General features: G+C 42.6%; 1 protein-coding gene across 1 annotated transcript in view; it reads left to right on the top strand.

The window, feature by feature from the left end:
* Nucleotides 1–854: 854 nt before the first annotated feature.
* drd2a (dopamine receptor D2a) overlaps nucleotides 855–6000 on the top strand; it is a 46049-nt gene continuing 40903 nt past the window's right edge. Inside the window, exon 1 of the mRNA XM_084351357.1 lies at nucleotides 855–1192. The gene's annotated coding sequence lies outside the window, so the exon portion shown is untranslated. The remainder of the gene's footprint in view (nucleotides 1193–6000) is intronic.

Here is a 6000-nt window from a genome sequence, read left to right as displayed (position 1 = left end):
CACTTACACTCTGACTGTCTTTTTCAAGGCAACGAGGTCAGAGGTGGGTCCTGATGCACGACTGTTAAGTCAGTAATCAACCTGCTTCTCCTGGTTTGTACAGGTGGTCGGTTTCGGGTCTACAGATAGGAATAAATCACAGTGATGTGATGAGGAAATCACTGTACAGTGTGTCTTAACGCTTGTCCTCAGGGCACAAAATACTGTCCCTCCAGCCAGTTAGCTGCAGTCACAAAGCAACTGATTTCTGATTACATGGCACGAATGAAAGCCAGCAGAACTCTGAGGACTGACATGTCAGCTATTGAATAATGACAGGGTTTAGTAATGGAGTTAAAAATATGAGTGTGATTATTGCCTTTCTAAAAGAGAGAGAGAGAAAGAGACAGAGAGAGAGAGAGAGAGAGAGAGAGAGAGAGATTTGTCAATGTGAGTCCACTACAGTCCACCTACTTCTTTAATTTCCCACTACATTACCATTAGGTCTTGCACTGGTGCACTAAGTCTGTCGGGCGAGTGTGTTCCCAATCATTACCAAGCTGTCTCTCCTGCAGCACAACCCCATAAGACGAAACGTTCAACAAATATTCATCCACATTTGTACCTTTTTTCTTTCTTTCTTTTCTTTTCTTTTTTCTTTTTTTTTACATTACTTTCTGTTTACCAAAAAGCGCAGCCCGTGGCGCAACATATGTGAGGCAAACAAGGTAAAAAATGCTCCACCTATGCCGGTGACAGTAAAGGAGACATACGTCCCTGCCGGGATTTAAACAGATGTAACCCCGCCTTGATTTTCCACAGTTCTTTACAGTCGCCTCGTCTCCTGCCTCCGTCAGTAGCGAAGGTAACTCCGTGCGTAAAGCTCCCGGACACCACACGGACACCGCGCAGTTTCAACCTCACTTCTCTGAAGAAAATCATTCCTCTTAACAACCGGACAACATTCACTGATTTGAAGCTGTTTGAATATTTTTATTTTAAGTTTTATTTTTTGGCTTTCACCAGTGCGTTTTTTTCCCCCCCTGTACCGATGCCTCGCACCCGAGCCGCGGCAGCGACTCCTCCGTTAATTTACAGAGTAAACAATGTGCAGGGCAAATGAAGGATACAGTGGGAGCTAACTGTGGACGCTCTTGGATTTAACAGTGGGCGCCTGTAAAAACAAAGATTCAGTCAAACTTATGGCGTGAAGGTAAGATTTTCCTGCTTTTCCCCCACTCTCTCTGTGTGATGTGCCAAACTCGCCAAAAACAACCTTGTCTGTATCATCAATCTGTCCGCAGCCCGAAATATTTCCCCTGAGGTTTATTGTAAAATAATCTCTATCCAGCTGGGGACGGTGGTCCATTCCAGCCTCGCTAATAAGAGACCCGGGCTGATAAGGCGTGATTTATTGGCTGTGATTCCTCAGATATTAACTTTCAAGGTGAATTTGCTGTGGAGACTATATATTCCGCTTCAGCCTACCGCGCGTTGTTTGTCCATTTCTAAACACTTTGGGTCAGTCTGTGGATTAGAGAGTGCGGGCGCGCACACACACACCTATGCATTACAGGGGAGATTTATTTGTATTAGAGGTCTACTGTTGACAGTATTGATCCGGGGTTGACATTTGATGTAAAACAACTGGGAGCAAACGTTTGCTCTCCTCCGTGAAGCGCTCGAAGTGAGCTGTAGTTGATGAGTCCTGATCCTTCCGCTGATTTCAGATCTCCAGTTTGTCATTAGTACCGTGTTTCCCAGAGACAGCGCGTCCTCCACACGTCGCTCCTTCGTGCAGGGCAGGTGACGGTTGTTCTGGCTGCACATCCCGTCCTGTATCCTATCAACAGCTGTAACAAGTTCACAACAGCAGACATTATAAATGATGGGGGGAGAAAACGGGGTGGTTTATCTGCAGCTCTCCTGATAAACCTGTGTGGGCGTATCTGTGGTACTTACTGTCACCGAGAGTTTATAGTGACCTTGATTTATAGTCTGATGTGGCTGCACTGTTTTATATATAAAGTTTGGTATTAGATGTTGCTGATATTGATTTCCAGCTATAGCCGCCTTTTAAAGAGTCAATGAGACTAAAAAAAAAAAAGAAAAGGAAAAGAACAAAAATGTGATAGGCTACTGCAAAATATAACCAAACCCTTCACAATAAAACATCCTGTAGTCAGCAGGTAATAGCCATCCTAACAATGTCATAACACCTGGTTGCCAAATTGGTGCTATCAATAAAAAGGACACTGTCAGATTTTGAATAACAAGTGCAAATTTAACAATTTGAATGCGTCTTATTGGAGGAAAGTGGACAGCTTATCCCCAGATAAGAGATGACAGTCCTGTTCATCCATATGGATTGTGCACCTTCATGTTTCTGATCTGTCACACGTTGAGAGAATAAACAGCCTCGCTGCCTGATGCAGCGCTCATCAGGTCCAGCTGTTGGACACCGTCAGCTTCGTTAAATCAAATCTCGACGATGCCTCCAGGCAGGAGGCCATTTAAAAACAGATATTTATCTCAGCATGAATTTCTTGACTTAATACCGGAAGAGCTATTACTAACGAGGACTCAGATTCCAGAGCATGCCACATGAAGGACTGGCTGAGTGATTGGCTTACATGAGGATATGTACATTAAAGCAACATTATGTAGAAATTGGTATTTTGTGCGATTTGGCGATTGGGCGCTAACTACAAACACAACTCATTATGTCATAACAGTGTTATGTGTTGTATGTTGAAGTAAACATGTATGTAATGCTGTGATCCTACCCTCTCACTGAAGTTACATAGTGCAGAAACAAGTGATGGTGGGGGGGCATCAAAATGATTTTGAAGCTTTTATTTTAAAGTGGCAATCTTGAATATTTCTGGAAGTGGCAATTGCAGGTGTATTTTTAGAGCCTGCTTCCCAGAGGTCCAGTGTCGCCTGTGTGACGTCAGCCAGTTGTCAGTTGGCAGCCTTGCCACGCCTCCATAACAACACCACATAAAGCAAATGATGTCTTCTGAGACAGTAATTATAACACTTACTATTGACTGAATTAAAAAATGGTTGCTATAAAAGTAACGTTATGTACATAGGGTTGGGTGATGTCTGCTGAATTGGCATGACGATGCCAACAGTGAAACATTGTGATGGATGATGACACCGCCGCTGTTTCCCATTGTTGCTCTGACATGAATCTCCGACTGTCCCACCCCGCACCAGGTTTAAAATCGTCCTTGTCTCTGCACCATGTCTAGGCTAACTTATGCTGGTCATTATGATGCGAACCTACTGCTCTCTCTGGCTGACCAATGACTGCTGGGTGAACTCGTCACTAACTGTACGCCGCTTGTGGTATTTTGTGGGAAAGTCGCCATCGACACCCAGTGTACATCTTTGGTATTACAGCAGATACAAGTTCTTTTGTCAACGGGCCATAGCCTCAATCATCATTGTGTTACCTCATTCGGCGATAGACAGTGACTTAAAAGATATTTATTAGCATGAAAATCTTTGAGATTATTACATTATGGATAAAAAGTTGCATAATGTTGCTTTAAGGTGGTTTTAAGTGTTTTAAGCACATTATTAGCTCTGTAATTAAAGGGATTAAAGCCAAATCCCTTCATGCAGCTGGTCAGCAAATAGTATCGAGAGATGACATGGAGTCAACGGAAACAGCAGCATTTGTTTATGAAATACCATTACAAAACCCAAAAATGTCTGGTATTCTGGCGCCCAAATTTTATTATCGACACATCTGAAATCCCATGTGTGCTGGGCTGGGATGGTGCAAGTTGGCTCAAAACCATAAGAGCGAAGAACCAAATCCTTTAAATATTGAAGCATTACTACTACTACCTCAAGAGGCTTCAGAAAAGTACACAATGTACAAAAAGGAAACATGGAAATGTCACATTTTTTCAGCAGCAGGGCATTGCAGAGTTTGGGAAAAAGGTAAACAAACTCCTAAAGTAGAGTAAATATTTAATAAGTCTTGCATACTTTGATACTTACAGTGTCATTATCTCCACCAAGTAGATTATGTATTCACTCATGTCTGTTGGTGTGTTGGTTTATCAGCAGGATTACGCAAAAGTCTACTGAACAGATTTCCTTGAAACTTGGGTGGAGGATGGGTCTCGGCCCAGAAAAGCCCCCTTTAACTTTTGATGAAGATCTGGATAAAGGGGATTTTTTTCACTTCCCTTAACATTGCAAAATAGGGCTTTTTTAGACATTTTCGTTTATTTCCCAGGTGATGATGTATGGATCTTGATGAGCGAGTACAGAAGGGAACTTGGGGCCTTGGCAGAAGTGTACGCTTTGTGGTAGTAAACCATATAAAAGTCAAGGACACCAGCGGCTCATACAGCAGACTCAGGATGCCAAAAAGCAAATGTTTCCCACAGTTGTGTTAGTGTCAGCAGAAGACAAAACGCTTAGATGGAACATTGTTTGGACCAGAATAAACAAAAAACGCATTGAACACGCGAAGGTCAGTGAGCTTTGTGCGTCGCGTATGTCTGAAACATAAGCAAGCTAAGATGGAATGTGAATGATTTACGTTCTCAGCAGAAATGGAAACTCAAAATGGCCTCCAGCCAATGTAAACTTAGACTCCTCTAACTAACAGTGAAATTAATGTATATCTCAGTGATATAACGTGAAGCACATGTGATAGCCCACCAGCCCTGAAACGCAATTACAGCTCCTCCTGTATGTCTTACATTCGGTCATGTGGCTCAGCATCCCCATTGTGTTTTGACAAGTAAATCATTTAATTGTATCGGCTCTCTGCGAATGTATCGGACTGGCCTACATTCTCCTTCTCTTGAAACCCATTCCCCAGCATGTCAAATATGTCATCACTCCAGGGACCCGCATCATCACTGAAGGGTTGGAGGAGCCAATTAGGTCCAAAAGCCAATAGGAAATCCATCATGATCTGGTTATGCTCCAGGATACTGCTATATGCTGAGAAAGTTATGTCAGCTGGTTGGTTTGTCTGTGCATTAATGGTGTGCCCATGTTACATATCGATCCATATAGTGTACATTAACAGTATGGTGCATTATGAATGAGTATTAAGTGAGTATGTGTGGCCAGTATTCTGTTGCAATGCACCGTCTCCATTTGCTGAATATTCATTTTTAACACTAATTATCACACATTTTATCTTTCCATATTCTTTACATTTACAGTGCAGTTTATAACAGTTTAACATCACTAACACCTCCAAGAACTCATCTTTATATTTAGGATACATGCAAAAGCAAACACACAAAGTTACCCAGTGATTGCCTCGCCGTGAAAAGCAGACCAAAATAAATTCTACACGCCCAATGCTCTGCTGAGATGAAACGCATCATCACACACTTTTAATTTGAAAGAAAGCCCATTGGTCTTGGTCTTTTGAAGCATGAGCAACAGGCATTTAAAAGTCAGGGTGCGTAGAATGAACAGCGCACCTTTCCATGACTACCTCACTGATCAGCTGTGGAGCTACACACACATAAACACGCACACTCGCGCACGATATCCCCCCGAGAGGTGTGAAAGTGCTTTAGCTACAGTTAGGCTACTCTGTCACAGGATATCAGGTGCCTTCTTGTATGCGTGCATGAGTGCACATGTGCACTGCATGCAGACACACGTGCACAATGAATGTCATTGCACAGAAAAGGTCCATAATTGGCTGTGAATTCTGTAGAACTTGAGGAAAAAATCAGCGGTAAATGGCTTTTAAAACTTCCTCCACGTCCACGAGGGAATTCTTTGAATGTCCCAGCGAACAATCCGGACCAATGGCATGGGAGACAATGTGCGGCGATTGACAGGATGACTATTAAGAGAAAAGGGAAAGAGTGAGGAATAATAGCAGAAGTAGAAAGAAAGGACATATTTTCCCAGGAGAAATGAGATTCCTTCCCAATTATCCTGCTTTGTAGTGTGTTTGGTCTTAATACTCTGAATCGGGAATGTGCGGTCCATTCAAGAATGTTTCCCTGTAGACTA

Source organism: Pagrus pagrus (assembly GCF_965226575.1).
Source record: "Pagrus pagrus genome assembly, chromosome: 4".
In the NCBI taxonomy this organism is placed as follows: Eukaryota; Metazoa; Chordata; class Actinopteri; order Spariformes; family Sparidae; genus Pagrus; species Pagrus pagrus.
Note: the sequence above shows the minus strand (reverse complement) of the source record. Positions and strands in the feature narration are given on the sequence as shown.